The 19,690-nt window shown below is 36.1% G+C and overlaps 1 non-coding gene across 1 annotated transcript; it reads right to left on the minus strand.

Moving 5' to 3' along the window:
- Positions 1 to 16,407: 16,407 nt before the first annotated feature.
- LOC136377721 (small nucleolar RNA U3) lies at positions 16,408 to 16,622 on the minus strand. The gene has a single exon (XR_010746379.1). It is a non-coding gene; the product is annotated as a small nucleolar RNA U3 (small nucleolar RNA).
- Positions 16,623 to 19,690: the final 3,068 nt, after the last annotated feature.

Consider the following 19,690-nt stretch of genomic DNA (forward strand, 5'->3'; position numbering starts at 1 on the left):
GGTTGTTCAGGAGGTGATCATCTAACCTCATAATATTTAAATTCCAGATATTAATACTTTTTTTTTTTTTTTTCTGAAGCTGGAAACGGGGAGAGATAGTCAGACTCCCGCATGCCCACCAGGGGCGACGCTCTGCCCACCAGGGGGCGATGCTCTGCCCCTCCAGGGCGTCGCTCTGCCGCGACCAGAGCCACTCTAGCGCCTGGGACAGAGGCCAAGGAGCCATCCCCAGCGCCCGGGCCATCTTTGCTCCAATGGAGCCTTGGCTGCGGGAGGGGAAGAGAGAGACAGAGAGGAAGGAGGGGGTGGAGGTGGAGAAGCAAATGGGTGCTTCTCCTATGTGCCCTGGCCGGGAATTGAACCCGGGTCCCCCGCACGCCAGGCCGACGCTCTACAGCTGAGCCAACCAGCCAGGGCCAATACTTTATTTTTCTTTCTGCCTCTGAATATTTATTGCCTGTCACAACTCCATTATAGAGTAGTCATGGCACTTTTAAAATGAAAACATAACATATATTGGATCTAGTGCATTCCTCATTTCAGACAAGAAAACTAGTTCTTGAATTTTAAGTGACTTGTTCTGATGATACACAAAGCTAGTAAGTGGTAGAATCTGAAACTATCTGGACTGACTATTAAAAACAATTAACTTGTTCTGTGAAATGGGAAATAATTTTAAACTAATTTGGAAGTTTAAAAGTCAGGAAAATTACTCTTAACTTTAATAAAATGGTATTCCCTAAGTAGTAACACAATGTTTCTGGAAGACATTTCCAGAGACTTTGCAGTCCAGCAGGAATGGGCTAGGACCCAACCAGCAGAGTGAAGATCCAGTGATCACAGAGGTGACAGCCTGAGGCAGGACTTGAATTCAGGCTCTCTGGCTTCAGAGTTCAAATTTATAAGCACTGTTCCATAATGCTTATACTATTAGTCAGTTTTGCCAATTGCTAGAAATGCTATTAAAATGGCTGTTAAAAGTTCTTTACACTGTTGATTTAACTTATATTTGTGATTTCTTTCTGCACTAACAAAAATCCCATTCTTTTTATACCACAAAATATTGCCAGTCATCTATAATTTAATCCAAACTGCTCAAGGAAAGTAGTTTTATCACATTAGTAACAATTTGCTAATCCAGTCAAATGAAGTTTTGATACAATATGGAGTTTGTGAAGATATAAATTTTTCTATAGAACTTGTTCAAAATTAAAGATATAAAAAAACCATACAGTTTTGAAATAGTAATTCCAACTGGCTTAATATTAACTAATAGATAAGACTGAATTCTAATTATTATATTAATTACCTGAGTATATCTGATAATCATCAAGGTCTTTAAAGTGATTCATTTTCTTACTTAGATAACCATTTCTCTAAAATTATTAATTATATTATGTATTTTATCTATGGGCTTGTTGAAAGCATTCATATACAGGGTGACCAAGCTTACTCTGTTATGAATTACTTTAAGTTCCATCTAATACAAATTCAAATTAACTTAAATATGCATAGACAGTAGTACAAATTGAGAAAGCTTTACAATTCTTTAGCTCTCAGAAGAAACTCAATCAAACATAGTATAATGATGCCCTTGGATAATTATAATGAAGTAATAACTGACCTTAACTATATACTAAACTGTGACATCTTGAATTCAGTTGCCAGTATAAACTACAATTACCAAATCACTAAGTGGTTTAGAAAATCAAACCATATTCTTTCCAGCTATTTTTTTGGATTGGCATTACCTTCTAAATTTTCGGCTTACCCAGGTCTGCTGTGGTGTAGCAACTGTCTACATTTATTGACAAGCAAATATTTTCCGATCTGTTGCCACAAGGGAAGGATCACCCAAACTGGTAGGCCAGATTAAAAATTAAATTCCTGTCAAATGTCCAATTCTCAGCATGACTTATTATTCCGTATTGTCATTTTCTGTACCCACAGAGTTAAGTCTTGTTAATTCCAATACATTTAAAAGAATCCTAAATCATGGGTTTAAAGCTAGTGAGATTGAACAGACATTTACTTATCAAGTAAAGCAGGACAATAAACAGTTTTATGTTTCCAAATGTTAATTTGGAAGTTTGAAAGTCAAAGAATCTATTACTAATTTTAAGTAAAATAGATTACCTCAAGTAGGCAGAAAGACAAACATACACAGGCTGCAAAAATACCTTTGCATGACCATCTGATGCCTACTTTTACTGACAAGGCAGAAAATGGAGAGCTTTATTGTTCAGTCATCACTTAAGGCCAGGGTCTTGAGAATGGTAAGAAAAAGTCATGAAACTGTTTGCATGGCCTCAGATATTTAAAATTGAAACAAAACCTACACCTAAAAACATTAATTGGAGTTAATGGTTTAAAAGTTTGTCATGTTTGACCTGGCACAGTGAATTGTCCGCTGTTTATATTGAAATCTTTTTGTTCTTATCCTCTTTTTTTCTAGTATTTATTTTGGTTATTAACATAATAAGGCTAAAAGAAAAGAGGCAGTGAACAGGCAGTGAACACTGCTTCCCCTAAATAGAGTTCTCAGAAAGTCGAAAATTTACCAAGTCAAGAAAGCTTTAATTTACAATACCGTGAAAGCCCATGGTACACGTTAAATAGTACATTGTCAAAAGTACCAAATTATTGAGAAAAAGTTGTTAATACGATATTTCTAATTTTAGTCTATCCCTATATTATAAGGAAAGGTCCTAAAGCACCTTTCCTCCAAGGAGATCAAGATGCTTTATATTTAGAAAAGGATGGAAATGCAAATCAAAGGAAATTTCCCCCCAAATTATGGTGCAAAGATTAGAGTCAGAGAAAAAATATAAACAGCATAAGGAAAAAATAGAAGTATGAGCACTAAGAATTCATGCAGGTCCTGGCAAGTGGTCTGACTTACATGTTATGTATTTCTTACTACATACGCTAAGTTAAACAGAAAGGATCAACAACAGATGCTGTCCAAGGTAGACCTCACGTTTGGTCCAGTCTAATGTGTCTTCATCAAGTTCATATAGCACCATAATTTAACTGTTTCCATCATTCCCTGCCATTCTTAAGGCTTAGTTCACAATTTCCCTTAGAAAATTATAAAATATCCATGCTTGTCTTATAAGTTTTATTTAGTACATGTGATTTTGTGCCTTATGATAGTGGCAGGGAAGGTCACTCAGAGAGTACCTTTCAGGTATTACTGACATCTTTTGGAATTCAGGTATGTCACAGAAGAAGTTAAGGGAGTCATTTTATTTGTGATGTCAAAATATGCCAATAGAAAACTTTCAATAATTCAGAAACATGCAAACAAATTTTATTTTCACTTATCTAATGTTATCTATATGGAGACATGAACTGAAAGTTCTGTGGGCAACAATGATTCTTAAGCAGTTCTTTCTAAAAATATACCTTCTGTTTGACAATGTAAATAATTCATTGTTGTCTTTACTATCTGGCCAGATGCTGTAATTTAAAACCTGAACTATTCTTTCTCCCACTTCAAATTTTTCTTATTCTGTTCACTTATATCCTCACCTCAAAGACTTTCCCAAGATTAAATGAACATTCTAAACCCTCTAACGGGTACTGTCAGTCTGGCAGCCCTCCCATGTGCAGAGTCAGCACTTGATAAGTGACACCACTTTGCCTGGGTCAGAGGCATATAGGAACAGACAGTTTGTCTACACTATGGAATTTTACACACACACACACACAATTGAAATTTTTGTTCTTTTTGAAGCAGAAAGACAATCTAATAAAATATATAAAAGCTGTATAATATTTTCTGTACATAACATTTCCATATATTCAGGAACAATTGAGTTTTTCTACCCTTAATTCTAGCAGCTTATACCCAATCTTTCATTTATTGATCCATTCAGTCAACAAACTTGAGTGCTTCTCACATATTAAGTTCTATAGATACTCTAGGAGCCCCAGGTAAATTGAACAACATTTTAAAAGGGCATGCTTTGTACTAAACAAAGCAGTTAGGGTACAGAGGTTTGAACAATGAACTCCTTCCAAAAAAGCTACTGAAAACTTCCTAAAAGAAATTATTTTTGTGTTAAATCTTAAGAGATTGGCATGAGTTAACTAGGCGAGTGTGTAACATGCATAGAGGCACTGAGTATGTAAGTGCTTGCTGTGTCTAGATTCTCTGAGCTGGTCACTGGCAGGAAAGAGTGATGAATAACCTAAGTGGTTGGAGATAAGACCAGAAAGGTAGATGGAAGCTGATTTTGCACGTCTTATATACAAAACTACAGAATTTACATAATATCCTATTGATATTTTAGAACCATTGGAGATTTTAAAATTTGGGAATGGTAAGTTTACCTTTAACGTTTTAAAGGCAATAATTCTGTGGAGAATGAATTGAAGTGGATAGTGAGGGTCTAGAGACAGGGTCCAATAATCTTAAAGAAGATGCAGATAGAAAAGCTTAGAGCCCCAAATGAAACAGTGGCAGATAAGTGACAGAAAAAAAAATATTGCATGCTGTTTTTGTTTTGTTTTGTTTCTGTTTGTTTTTGTTTTTGTTTTTGTTTTAGTGAGAGGAAGGTAGATAGTGAGACAGACTTCCACATGGACCCCAACTAGGATCCACTCAGCAATCTCCATCTAGGACTGATGCTTGGATCAGCTGAGCTATCCTTAGTGCCCAGGCCAACACCCAAATCAATTGAGCCACTGGCTGCGGGAGGGGAAGAAGGAGAGAAGGAGGAGAGAGAGGAAAAGAAAAGCAGATGGTTGCTTCTCATGTGTGACCTGGCCTGGGATCAGGGATCAAACCCAAGATGTCCCCACGCTGAGCCGACACTGTATCCACTGAGCCAGCCGGCCAGGGCCCCACAGTGAATGTTTTTAAAGATTAGAATTAATATAACTACTGATTACCAGTATAAAGAAATTTACCACTTACTAGAAATTAAAGACATATGCAAAAATAATTCATTGAGTTTATCTATGTTTTATTTTAATTTTACTGCTTCATATGAAATAGGCCATTTATTCTTGCTTTCTCTATAACCCTAACTTTCATTATTTCTAAACATACAACAATTAGATTTCTGTGTACGCCATTATAATTTATCTCTTCCAAGAACTGTTTAATCTCATAGATTCTTCATAGGCTTTTTCTATACCTTGCTGTGGCATTTGATATGGTTGACCATTTCCTCTTCTGGAACTGTTTTCCTTTGGCTTCCATTCATTATTCTTACTTCCCCAGCAACTTGTTCTGAAGGTTTCCACCAATATGATTCTCTGTTTCCTGCACAGCCCCTTTGCAGTCTGCCAAGCTCTCTCATTCACTTCTAAATAAATCATTGTGTATCTGCCGATGACTCCAATTATACATTTGTTTAACAAATATTTCTAAGCACCTATCTTGTGCCAGGCTCTACATTACATGCTGGGATTTTGTCATAAATAACTCTACTTCTTTTCTTTGAGGAGAAAATTACCATTCACTTCAAAGAGAAGTGGGAAAAGCCCTATTGCAGGATGTTGTAAGATAACAGGAAAATTATAAACATGTTTGTAAGGGGTACAGGATACATAGAAGTTAGGCTTAGGGATACATTCTGGCAGAGGAGATGTGGAAAAAGAGAAACCACGCTATTCCTTGAATTTCATCCTCTATCAAGATTCAGGGAAAGAAAGGCAAGTGATGAAGTTGTAATGAAAGCAGAGTTAAGATGAAAGAGGGCTTTGTATGATTTGTTAAGGAACTTAGGTTATATTTTATGTTGTGGGAAGCCTCTGAAGTGCCAATCACCCCAGTTAGGCATGTGAAGAAATGATTAGAAAGTACAATAGTGTAGTATGGGATTAGTTTAGATGTTGCTGTGTGGTAGTTAATGGGCAAGATAATAAAAGGTTGACTTATTATTTCAGTGGTAGTAAGATAGAGTGAAAAGGGCATCTTCAAGAAGTATACAGAAAATAAAATTAACAAAATGTAATGGTTGATTTGATAAGGCATGAGGGAGAGAGGATACTCACCTGGGGAGTCTGGTATGTATTTCATGGAGTCATGGTACTCAGATGCCTCCTGCTCACCCATCAGTATCTAGGCTGAGTATCATTCTACTTGGGAAACTTTCCTTTGTGTTGCCATAATATGTTATATGTGTTGCTTGTATTTCATGAATGGCATTCTATTACAAATATTGATCGACTGATGACCTATGCAACTTATGACCATTTGACTTTACAACCACAATTGCTAGCCACGACTGCTCCGCGTCTGGCAGCACAAACGTTGCCCAGCTGGACGTACAACAGTGTGGACCAGCTTCTGGTAGCACTACCATCTCCGCGTGCACCATTTCAACTGTTATCCCAGACTCAGTACAGCAATTTGTGTTTTGTGTCTTGGATATTTTTCATCAAACCCCTCCCAAGATGTCTACCAAGAGGAAATTGTCTTTGCAAATATTAAACCAGTTGTACTGGTAATGCGGTGTTTTACTTAAACCTGATGAATATAAAAATAAGAAACAAAATGGTGTAGAGATGATACAAATGGCATATAATGAACATAGAAAATTATGATATATAATAATAATGAAAGAAAATTATGATAAAATATGACTTAAAGATTTTTATAACATCATTTCACAATACTGTACATATAGCCTACTCAACTTACAACCATATCGTGTTACAACTGGTCTGTTGGAACCAATCATGGTCGTAAGTTGAGCACTAGCTGTATAGTTATATCTGTGAATTTGTTTTCCACAAATGGACTCTTGCAAGCTTCCTCAAGACTGGCACATAGAAGTATTTCAGTAATATTAGCTTAAACAAAGAAAAAAATTTTAAATGAACTTTTTAAACAAATAAACTATTAACATTTTATATTAAAGTTTTGTTTCTAAAAGTTATCTTTTGGCCCTGGCCAGTTGGCTCAGTGGATTGAGTTTGGCCCTGTGTGCAGATATCCCGGGTTTGGTCCCTGGTCAGAGCACACATGAAAAGTGACCATCTGCTTCTCTTCTCCTCTCTCTTCTCCTTCTCTTTCTCTTCCTCTCTCACAGCCAGTGGTTCAATTGGTCTGAGCATTGGACCCAGGAGCTGAGATACTTGGTTAATTCAAGCACCAACTTCACACGAGGGTTGCTGGGTAGACCCCAGTCAGGCAGCATGTATGAGTCTGTCTTTCTATCTCCCCTCCTCTCACTTAAAAAAATAAAAATAAAAACAAAAGTTATGTTTTGGAAGCCAAGATGGTAATTCTGGCTAATACATTTTGTGTAATTTATTTAATCTGTGCTTTACTGTTGTGTCAATATACCTATTTCTGACTGAGTGATATCATAACTCTCTTGATTATTTTAATATCTTATTAGTCATTAATAACAATTACTACTTTAAAATCATTATTGTTATAATAATCTAAATTTTGTTAAATTTAACAAAGTAAATGTTATTTTAATCACTGAAAATTGTTAACAGGATATTTTTAACTCATTTATTATTTCAGAGAACATATATAGAAAATAAGTACAGATTTTCATGCAATTGTTTCAGTGTTCTTAACAATATAATAATTTTTTTCATCTACACATCATTTGTTGTCAGGGGACCCCACAAACATCTTAGTGACGAGAGTAAATATGGTGATTTCCTTTTGAAAAAATACAATGCAACATTTTTGAAGAAATGCAATACAATATTTTTTTCCTAGAAAATCTTGACAGTCCTGAGATTAGCATGGGGAGCACCTGTCACCAGACTTGTTCTCATGATGTAAAGCTGTTGGAAATATAGTTGCTATAACTAACCTCAGTGGACTGGATTTCAACTCTGTGGGAACACACTGAGAGGAACTGTATGTGGAATGGGTTGTCAGAGAAATTCATTAGGTCTCAAATTCAAACTGAGCTAATATAAGACTTCCTCCCCTTAGTGATCTCAATACTTTATGCCCATGGTCATCATAAGATTCCATTAGGATTTGTGGTGAAATTTAGAAAATACCAAATGCTCTCAAGAGAGAGTTACTAGTGTGAGTGCTTTTTAAAAAAACAAAAGAGTTTCTTATTAAGATATGTGATTTCTTCAAAATCCCTTTTGCAGTCTTAAGTCTAGGAGCATCAATTCACCACTGTGGAATTACTATAGTAGTATTAAGTATAAGTAAGTTCTAAATCACAAAATTATCCACAAATAATAAATTGAGACTATTGTCAATTATAAGAATGCAGCAACAAATAGCTTTATGATGTGTAGACTGAGGAAAAATCCTTAGTTCAACTTTACTGGGGAATGAAGGTGTTTATCAAACGAGCAAAAATTATAAAGACAGAAAACACTCAGGTTGTAGAGGTTATAAACAATTAGAATCCCTTTTAAGACAGTGACTTGCTATTGTGACATTAAAAATATAAATATACTTTAACCTAGTTTACTAGGTTCCCAGACCCAATTCTAATCGGTGTACAGCAGCAAGTGACAATTCAACTCATTTCTGACACTCTCTACCTGAAAATAGCATCATATTTGACAGGCTGAGGGCTCAGCCCCACAAGACTGTGACCCCACCCCACTTCAGATACCAGGCACAAGCTTAGACTGTTTGTTACCTGTGTTTCTGATTGACCAGTTACAAACTTGAAGTACCAATGACTCCTTCCAACTCAACATAAAAATCACAAATACAAGTTACCTGTATATACCTATATATAGGTGTAAAAATATATGCATATAGTATAAATATTTACATACATTTGTATGAGCATAAAGAAGAGGGTGGAAGGAATCAGAACTATTTTCAGTTCTATTGAGAGGAAAAGAGGTAGCCTTAAAGAGTAGAGATCAAGGTAACCTTAAAGAGTAGATATATATAAAACAACATATATATGATAAATTATTAAAAACAACAGGGTATCCCAGGTTTAAAAAAATGTGATCAGTGACCACAACAACAGGATATGAAAGGAGGCTAGAATAAGTCAGGTGACGTTTTTTGAAATAAAGAGAAGACTGATACCAAGCAGTAAAAAAAAAAAAAAAAAAAAGGTTGGAAAAAGAGAAACAGTGGACTAGAAGATTATATGGGCCTGGAATACCAGGTATATGACTTTTAGGTTTCATAAGATAGAAACCTGGATATCTTGGAAGATTTTTTTGAGAAGAGGAATGTGCTTTGAAAGGAGGAATTGTCTGGCTATGTACATAATAGAAAACAGGATGAAGGAGGCAGCTGTCAAAGCATTTGTAGAAGAGAACATCAAGCTTTAGCTTAGGCATATATCATCACATAGTGAGATATATAACAAAACAACAATATTTAAGCCCCTCCCCCCAGTATTCCCCATTCCTTGGTATTCCTACAGCCTAGAATTGTACTATACATAAAGAAGGATACTATAAATAAATGTTAATGAGGTAAATATAAGGAAACATAGAAAATGAGAAGCATTTTTAAGGAATAATTTAATGGAACATGATTAATGGATATAAGGAATGACCAAAAATCTCTAATCAAGTATAATTCTAAGGTTTCAAGTATTGATGAAGAAATAATAATAGTGATCACCTTAAATAAGACAAGAAGATATTAAAAATCATTTTGAAGAAAATCTACTGATTATTATTTTATAAGTCCATTTTTCTAAGCAGCAATTTAATCAGTATCACTGTGGAAATGCCATTAGCACTTCATCTTGACTTTAAAAATAAAGAAGGACTTCTGGTCAAGACAGTGCAGTAAGTAAACATTGTGTTCACCTTCTCCTACAACCATGTCAAAATTACAACTAAATTACAGAACAATCACCCATGAAAACCACCTGAAGACCAAATGACCAGAACTCTAAATAAGGATATAAAGAAGAAGCCATGTTGTGGTTGGTAGGAGGAGCAGAGATGTGAAACAAGCTGGTCTCACACCTATGTGGGGTGGATAAGAATTGAGAGGAATATCTTGACTGGAGATATACCCTCCAAAAAACGAGAGGTTTCCATCCCTACACTAGGCACCTCAACCTAGAGCACCAAAGACTGGAAGAGGATTCCCCACAAATTCTGGCTGTGAAAATCAGGGGGAATCTCTCCAATAGAGATGGAGGGCTATTGTAGACCTTGGCTCCTCTAAAAGGGCCCAAGCACAGTCATACTCAATCACAAACATTCGTCCTAAACTCCAGTGAATGGACAGCAGCTCAAAAAGCACCAGGTACATATAAAGAGAAATTGATTGTCTGGCTTTAAGTAAGAAGTGAAGAGGCAGATCTCTCCAGAACAAAAGTACTGGCAAACACAACTGTTGTGTTGTTGAGTCTTCCCCACCTCCTGCATGTGTAAACAGACAACAAATCTGAGTCTCTATCAACCTGGCTAACACTGCTCACATCACCCTGATGATTCCTTGAGACCCCACCCCAACACAATTCACAGCTTGAACCTCTTTCAGTAGCTGATTCTTAGAAGTGATCAGCCTCATTACCTACAGCAAACTTTCTTAAGATCTCTCAAAGATCCACAAACCTTTAACAAGCAGTGGCAGGCTTTGGCATGTTGTGTAACTCTTGCTAAGCAACCTCGAACCTGGCATGAGTGGCAGAGGACTTCAGGTGACAATATAGCCTCTTCCAGGTGCCTAGAAAACCAGCATAAACAGCTACCAAATGCAGACCACTTTTTAAACTACTACAAGATGTCCTGGGCCAGGTATAGGAAGCAGATGACTTTAGTCGGCACTGGAATTCTCCCAAGAGCTTTTTGAATCAGCGCACCTTGTGGCTGGCTTACAACTACAACAGAGCACCACCACTCAATTAGTTCCACAAATGACACATATAAAGGTGGACTTGGCAGCCACCAAACGCCACTAAGATAAATCTGTTCTAGGGCGTCAGTCTCTGCACAACAGCTTGTCATCTGTTGTCAAGGCCAGTTCTCACAGCCTGGCAGAAGGAGGGTCAATCTCACCACTGACATGCCCATACCAATCAAGGCTCAACCACAACAGGAAGACACACATAAAACACACAAGGGACACCATGGAGAACATGGTTCAGGTGACCAGAGAGACTCTGGTACTGACCCTACAGCATACCTACTACATAAAGCCACCTTGCCAAACCTAGGAGACATTCTTTTCAAGTGTACCTAAAACATTTTCCAGGATAGACCACATTTAAGCTATAAAACCAGTCTCAATGAATTTAAGAAGATTTAAAATCGTATCAAGCATTGTCTTCAATTACAATGTTATTAAACTAGAAGTCAATTATAAGAAAAAACTGAAAAACACAAAAATACATGAAAGCTAAATAACATGCTACTAAAGAATGACTGGGTTAACAATGAGATCAACATAATATCTTTAAGCCTGACTGGGCAGTGGCGCAGTGAATAGAGGGTCAGACTGTGATGTGGAAGACCCAGATTTGAGACCCCGAGGTTGCCAGCTTGAGTGCGAGCTCATCTGGCTTGAGCAAAACTCACCAGCTTGGACCCAAGGTTGCTGGCTTGAGCAAGGCATTACTCGGTCTGCTGTAGCCCCGTGGTGAAGGCACATATGAGAAAGCAATCAATGAACAACTAAGGTGTCACAAGGAAAAATTGATGATTGATGCTTCTCATCTCTCTCCATTCCTGTCTGTCTATCCCTATCTATCCCTCTCTCTGACTCTCGCTCAGTCTCTATAAAAAACAAACAAACAAAATAAAATCTTTGAGACACAGCCAAAGAAGTTTTAAAAAAAGAAATTTATAGCAATACAGGCCTATTTCAAAGAAAAGTACATCTCAAGTACAATCTAATCTTACACCTAAAATATTTAGAAAAGGAAAAAACATATAAAGCCCAAGCGAGTAGAAGGAAAGAAATAATAAAGAGGAGAGTGGAAATAAACAAAATAGAATCTAAAGAATAAAAATAAAAAGAAGATTAATGAAACTGAGAGCTAGTTTTTTTGTTTGTCTTTTGTTTTTATGTTTTGTTTTTTGTTTTTTTACAGAGGCAGAGAGAGAGACAGACAGGGATAGAGAAAGATTAGAAGCATCAGTCATTAGTTTTTCATCGCGACACCTTAGTTGTTCATTGATTGCTTTCTCATATGTGCCTTGACCATGGGGCTACAGCAGACCGAGTAACTCCTTGCTCAAGCCAACAACCTTGGGTCCAAGCTGGTGAGCTTTGCTCAAACCAGATGAGCCTGCGCTCAAGCTGGAGTACTCAGAGTCTCAAACCTGTGTCCACATCCCAGTCCAATGCTCTATCCACTGCATCACTGCCTGGTCAGGCAACAGAGCTAGTTTTTTAAAAGACAAAACAATGATAAACCTTAAACAGACTCATCAGTTAAAAAAGAAAAATACCTCATGTAAATAAAATCTGAAAAGAAAAAAGAGATGTGACAAATGCCACTGTAGAAATATAAGAATTAAATGAAATATAAACCATTATATGCCAATGAATTGGACAGCATAGAAGAAATAGACAAATTCCTAGAAACATGCAATCTTCTGAGGCTGAATCAAGAAACAGAGAAACTGAACACAATACTAAGTATTAAAATTAAATAAGTAATTAAAAAACTGCCAACAGACAGAAGTCCTGGAACAAATGTTTTCACAGGTGACTTTTATTAAACATTAAAAGAAGAATTAACACCTATCCTTCTAAACTATTTTAAAAATTTGAAAAAGAAGGAAGGCTCCTAAACTCATTTTATATGACCAGCATTACCCTGAGTCCAAAACCAAAACCTCTAAAAAAGGAAAGTTTTAGGTCAATATCTTTGATGAATATAGATGTACAAATCCTCAACAAAATATAGCAAACCAAATTCAGCAATACTTTAAAAAGATCATACACCATAACTAGTGGGATTTATTTGTGGGATATAACTTTGAGTCAAACTCTGCTAATCAATTAATGTGACATTAACATCACATTGACAAAATGAAAGATAAAAATTATATGGTCTTATCAACAGATGCAGAAAAAAGGCATTTATCAAAATTCACCACCCATTTATGATAAAAGCTCTCAACAAAGTGGGAATAGAGGAAACATACCTCAAATAATAAAGGTCATCTATGACAAACCCACAGCCAACATTATACTCAATGTGTAAAAGCTGAAAGTCAGGAACAAAACAAGGATGTTCACTTTCAACACTCCTATTCAACATAGCATTGAAAGTCCTAGCCACAATAATCAAACAAAATAAATAAAATAAAATAAAATACATTCAAATTGAGATAAAAGAAGTAAAATTGTCATTATTTGCAGATGGCATGATACTATATAGAGAGAACCCTAAAGACTCCACCAAAAAAAAAAAATTAGAATTGATAAGTAAATTTAGTAAAGTAGCAGGATACACAATTAAAATCCAGAAGTTAGGTGTGTTTTTATAAACTAATAACTAACTACCAGAAAAGAGAAATTAAGAAAACAGCCCAATTTTTAATTGCTTTTAAAAATGTATCTAAGAATATGTTAATACAAGGAGGTAAAAGACCTAAATATGAGATATAAAGAAAAAAATTAAAGAAGATACATATAAAGAGAAGCATACACCATACTCATGAATAAAAATAATTAACATTTTAAAAATGTGTGCACTACTCAAAGCAATCTATAGATTTAAGGTAATTCCTCTCACATTAACAATGGCATTTTTCACAGAACAAGAACAAATAATCCTAAAATTTATATGCAACCACAAAAGATCATGATAACCACAGCAGTCTTGAGAAAGAATAAAGTTGGAGGTATCATGCTACCTGACATTAAACTATACTACAAATCTATAATAATCAAAACAGCATGGTACAGTTGTGAATACAGACACACAGATTAATAAACAAAATGAAGAACCCAGAAATAAACTAGCACCCACAAGTTCAATTAATATATGATAAATTAGGCAAGAATATACAATGGCGTAAAAATAACCTGTTCAATAAATGGTGTTGGAAAAACTAGACAGATACATGCAAATCAAGGAAACAAGATTCTTTTGTTACACAATAAAAGGGATAAAATAGATTAAATACAAATGTAAAACCTGAAACCACAAAACTCCTTAGAAGAAAACATAGGTAGTAAAGTCTTTGACATAGCTGTTAGTAAGATAGATAGATGATAAATGATAGATAGATAGATGATAGATAGATGATAGATGATACATAAATAGATAGATAGATGATAGATAGATAGATAGATAGATAGATAGATAGATAGATAGATAGATATTCATAGATAGGTAGATAGATTTTTTTGGATATGTCTTCTCAGGCAAGAGAAAAAAAATTGAAGTACATCAAACTAAAAGGCTTTTGCATAACAAAATAAACAAACAAAAATCCATCAACAAAATAAAAAGACAACATACTGAATGAAAGTATCAACCATGATACATTCCATAAAGGGTTAATAACCAAAATATATAAAGATCTCATAAAACTTAACACCAAAAAACCCTCAAATCTGATAAAAAAAAAAAACTGGCAGAAGATGTGAATAGGCATTTCTTCAAAGAGGACATACAGATGACCAGTAGACATGAAAAAATGTTTCACATCACTAATTATCAGGAAATGCAAATTAAAACCACAAAATACCACTCACACCTGTCAGAATGACTTTCATGATTAAATTATCAAATAACAAATGTTGCTGATGATGTTGAGAAAAGGAAACTTTTGTGCAATGTTGGTTGGATATGAAATGGGTGCAGCTACTGTGGAAAACAGTTTGGAGGTGCCTCAAAAAATTAAAAAATAGAGCTATAACACTATCCAGCAATCCTACTTCTGGTTATTTATCTGAAGAAATCTAAAAACACTAATTTGAAAAGGTATATGCATCCCTATGTTCACTGCAATATTATTTACAATAGCCATTATATAGAACCAGCCTGTACTCATAGATAGATGTCAATAAAGAAGATATGGTGCACACATACAATAGAATATTATTCTGCCATAAAAAGAAGGAAATTTTACAATTTTCAATAATATGGATGAAACTTAGAGACTTTTACATTAAATGAAATAAGTCCGATAGACAAATAACATATGATATCACTTAGTATATGTGGAATCTAAAAAACAAAATAAACAGACAAAAGAAACTCATAGATACAGAAAACATTTTGGTAGTTGCCAGTAGGGAAAGGAGTTGGAGGCTGGGTGAAACAGGTAAAGGGATTAAGAAGCATAAATTAGTAGTTATGAGGGTATGAAAGGTGTCCTACTTACAAGCAGTAATATTGTAATAACCATGTGTGGTGCCAGGTGGGTACTGGACTTTTTGGGGTGATCACTTAGTGTGTTATATAAATGTCTATCCACTACGCTGTACACCTGAACTAATATAATATTGAATGTAAACTATAATTAAAAAGTAAAAAAAAAAACTTTAACAAAAAACAATGTGAAGATGTAGTTCTCTGAAAAAAGACAAAATAACTACCATTGCACAGTTACAAAATACTGATGCAGCAATCCACCAAATGTGAATTGAGAACGACTGCAAACAAGAGACTATCTGGCTGCTTGGGAAAGAAAGATAAACAGGATGGCATATTTGCCCTCAGGTGCTTACTTTTCCAAGCGTGACACTGAGTCATGAGTCATTTTGTAGAGTGACTTTATATAAGTGGTCCAAAAGGTGATGTAAGGTTCAATGGTGATGAAGGGAATCTGTTGGGCATTGGAGGGAACTAGACAAAACATTTCTAAGAAGACATTATTTGAGCTTGACATTAAGGACTCAGAATAAAATAAACAATTAGGGGGCAAATAAGGAGAAAGAGAATATTTACAGATGTGCAATGCTCTCATGGTACTACCTGCCAGCAATGTTTTCTAAAAGAGACTTTTCACCATACTTACTACTTCAGGACAGCAGATACTACTCTTTTTAGTACCACCTGATCCAAGATGGAGAAGAACAGTTCTCTAGGATTTGAACTCAGGATTTCATTTTTTATTATTTTTTATTTTTATTTTTTAGTGAGAGAGAGACAGAGACAGTGACAGACAGGAAGGAATAGAGATGGAAACATCAACTCATAGACATGGCATTTAAGTTGTTCATTGATTGATTCTCATACGTGCCTTGACTAGGGATCTCCAACCAAGCCAGCAACTCCTTGCTCAAGCCAAAGACCATGGGGTCGTGTTTATGATCAATCAGCAACCCTGTGCTCAAGCTGGTGGGTGCATGCTCAAGCAGGGAGCCTCAGAGTTTGAAACCTGGGACCTCAATATCCCAGGTCAATGCTTTATCCACTGTGCCAACACCACATCAGGCTGAGCTCAAGATTTTTTCTTTCTTTCTTTCTTTCTTTCTTTCTTTCTTTCTTTCTTTCTTTCTTTCTTTCTTTCTTTCTTTCTTCTTTCTTTCTTTCTTTCTTTCTTTTTTTTACCACTCAGACTGCATCCTCTCCCTCTTACTCTCCCTAAAGGAAGAGAAGAACGATCATCAATGGCAAAAGGCAGTTGTGCAAGCAACACCAAGAGCCAGCTTCACACCCAGGAGAGAACACTGCAACTCTTCCTTGTGGTTTCAGGTGCTCTACACGATCAGAGAAACTTCTCTAGTAACAAACTGTAGAAATGATCCCTGAAAGTATAGTCTTTCAGGATTTTCTTAATTGTCTGGAATAAAGCACAAAAAATTTGAGAGTTACAGTAAGCTGTGTCCTGCCATTTAAGCTGAACCAAAGAAGTAACCATCACACACCAAGAGAAAACACTAAATAGATGTGCTCAGAAAACAGAAATGTGAAATTAAAAAAAAAAAAAGATCTTCACAGTGTTAAGGGCCCAACTCCATGTATTCTATAGGCCAAACTTCATTTTCGTTTCAAAAGATTTTATTTATTGATTTTACAGAGAGAGGAGAGAGAGAGTTGGGAGAATGCGAAGTATCAACTCTCATTGCTTGTCATGTGTGCCTTGACCGAGCAAGCCCAGGGTTTCAAACTAGCGACCTCGGAATTCTAGGTCAGCACTCTATCCACTGTGCCAGCACAAGGCAGGCCCAAACTTCATTTTTATCTTTGGTTCCTGTTAGTCAATGTGTTTTTCTAATGATTATAATTTCCTTTTCTTTCCTCCTCTTCCTCCTCCTCTTCCTCATTCTCCCTCTCTTTCTCCTTCTTCTTTATCTTCTTCTTCTAATTCTTCTTCTCCTTCTTCTTATTCTTGTTCTTCTTGTTCTTCTTCTTTTCTCTCTCTCTCTCTTTCTCTTTGTTGCATTTAATTCAAATTTTGTAATATGTAAAGGAAGTCAAACTATATAAATGCCTTATACATTTAGGCAATTCTATTAGGTGAGTTCACATAAATTATGTCACTAAATTCCTCTCAATATTCCTAGTAAGTGGATGTTATTATTCCCATTTTATAATAAAAAAATTAAGGCTCAGGTTCATGCAGGCTATTAGCAACTAATGAATGATAGACTTGAAATTCTGGTCCAGATCTTGTTCCAAGGCTAAATTTTTCTTCATTGCATCACATTGCATTCCAGGAAGAAATCTACATGCATAAAATCTCACAGAGGTGTAAAAGGCAGTGGAGGGTCCTTACCCTTTTAGTTAGGGAAAAGATATCACAGTAGAAAGTTTGTTTTTTTTAAAGAGGCTTAATAGTAGGTTAGTGTGAGCTCATGAGGATGCATTTAGCTAGGGAATGTGAATGATTTAGTTACAATAGAGACTTATACCTCTTTTTGTTGTTGTTAAGCTTTTCATAAGCCGAGAGAGAAATATTATCAGATTTAGTTTTCAAAAGACAATAATGGCAGCATAAAAGATAGATTGGAGAAGAAAAAAATTGTTAAAATAAAAATCCCAATGTCATTTTTTAAAGAAATAGAACAAAAAATCACCAGATTTGTATGAAAACATAACAACCCCAAATAGCCAAAGCAATGCTGAGGAAAAAGAATGAAGCCAGAGGTATCACACTGCCTGACTTCAAATTATACTACAGAGCCACAATAATCAAAACAGCATGGTATTGACAGAAAAACAGATATACAGACCAATGGAACAGAATTGAGAGTTCAGAAATAAAACCACATATAGATGGGCAAATAATCTTCAATAAAGGAGCCAAAACACACAATGAAGAAAAGAAAGCTTCTTTAACAAATGGTGATGAGAAAATTGGAAAGCCACATGCAAAAGAATGAAACTTGGCTAAAGTTTGTCCCCCTGAACAACAAGTAATTCAAAAACGGATAAAAGATCTAAATATAAGACCTGAAACAATAAATTACAAAGAAGAAAAAACATAAGTACTCAACTCATGGACCTTGCCCATAGAGAACAATTTATAAATTTTACTTCAAAGGCAAAAATAAATGAAAGGAACTATGTCAAACTAAATAGCTTTTGCACAAAAAAGAAACTGACAACAAAATAAATAGGTAGCCAACAAAATGGAAGATGATATTTGCAAGCCACAGCTCCAATAAAGGGTTAATAGTCAAAACATATAAAGAACTCACAGAGCTCAGCAACAAAAAAGCAAACAATCCAATTAAAAAATAAGGAGAGGACGTGGATAGACACTTCTCCTAAGAGGATATCAAATGGACAACAGATATATGACACTAGTTATTAGAGAAAAGTAAATCAAAACTATAATAAGATAACCACCTTACACCTGTTAGATTGGCTATTATCAACAAGACAGGTAATAACAAGTATTGGAGAAAATGTGGAGAAAGAGGAACTCTCATTCACTGCTGGTGGGAATGTAAATTAGTACAACCATTATGGAAAAAAATACAGTATGGTGATCCTTCAAAAAAATTAGGAATAGAACTATCATATGACCTAGCAATCCCTTTACTGGGTATCTACTCTAAAACTCAAAAACATTGGTATAATAAGACACATGCACTCCCATGTCCATCACAGCATTATTATTATTTTTTTATGTGCCTTTGACCGCGGGCCTTCAGCAGACCGAGTAACCCCTTGCTTGAGCCAGCGACGTTAGGCTCAAGCTGGTGAGCTTCTGCTCAAACCAGATGAGCCCTAGCTCAAGCTGGCGACCTCGGGGTCTTGAACCTGGGTCTTCCGCATCCCAGTCCGATGCTCTATCCACTGCACCACTGCCTGGTCAGGCATCACAGCATTATTTACAGTTGCCAAGACATGGATACAACCAAAGTATCCCTCAATAGAGGATTGGATAAAGAAGATGTGGTGCATATATGCAATGGAATACATAATGTATTCCATAAGAAATGATGACATATTGACACAACAGCATGGACATTATACTGACTGAAATAAGTAAATCAGAAAAAGTTCAGAACTGTATGATTTTACACGTAAGTGAGGTATAAAACTGAGACTCATGGCCCTGGCCGGTTGGCTCAGCAGTAGAGTGTCGGCCTGGCGTGCGGGGGACCTGGGTTCTATTCCCGGCCAGGGCACATAGGAGAAGCACCCATTTGCTTCTCCACCCCCCCTGCTTCCTCTCTGTCTCTCTCTTCCCCTCCCGCAGCCAAGGCTCTATTGGAGCAAAGATGGCCCAGGCGCTGGGGATGGCTCCTTGGCCTCTGCCCCAGGTGCTAGAGTGGCTCTGGTGGCGGCAGAGCGACGCCCCGGAAGGGCAGAGCATCACCCCCTGGTGGGCGTACCGGGTGGATCCCGGTCAGGTGCATGCGGGAGTCTGTCTGACT

The sequence above is a fragment of the Saccopteryx leptura genome, chromosome 6 (genome assembly GCF_036850995.1).
Source record: "Saccopteryx leptura isolate mSacLep1 chromosome 6, mSacLep1_pri_phased_curated, whole genome shotgun sequence".
NCBI lineage: Eukaryota > Metazoa > Chordata > Mammalia > Chiroptera > Emballonuridae > Saccopteryx > Saccopteryx leptura.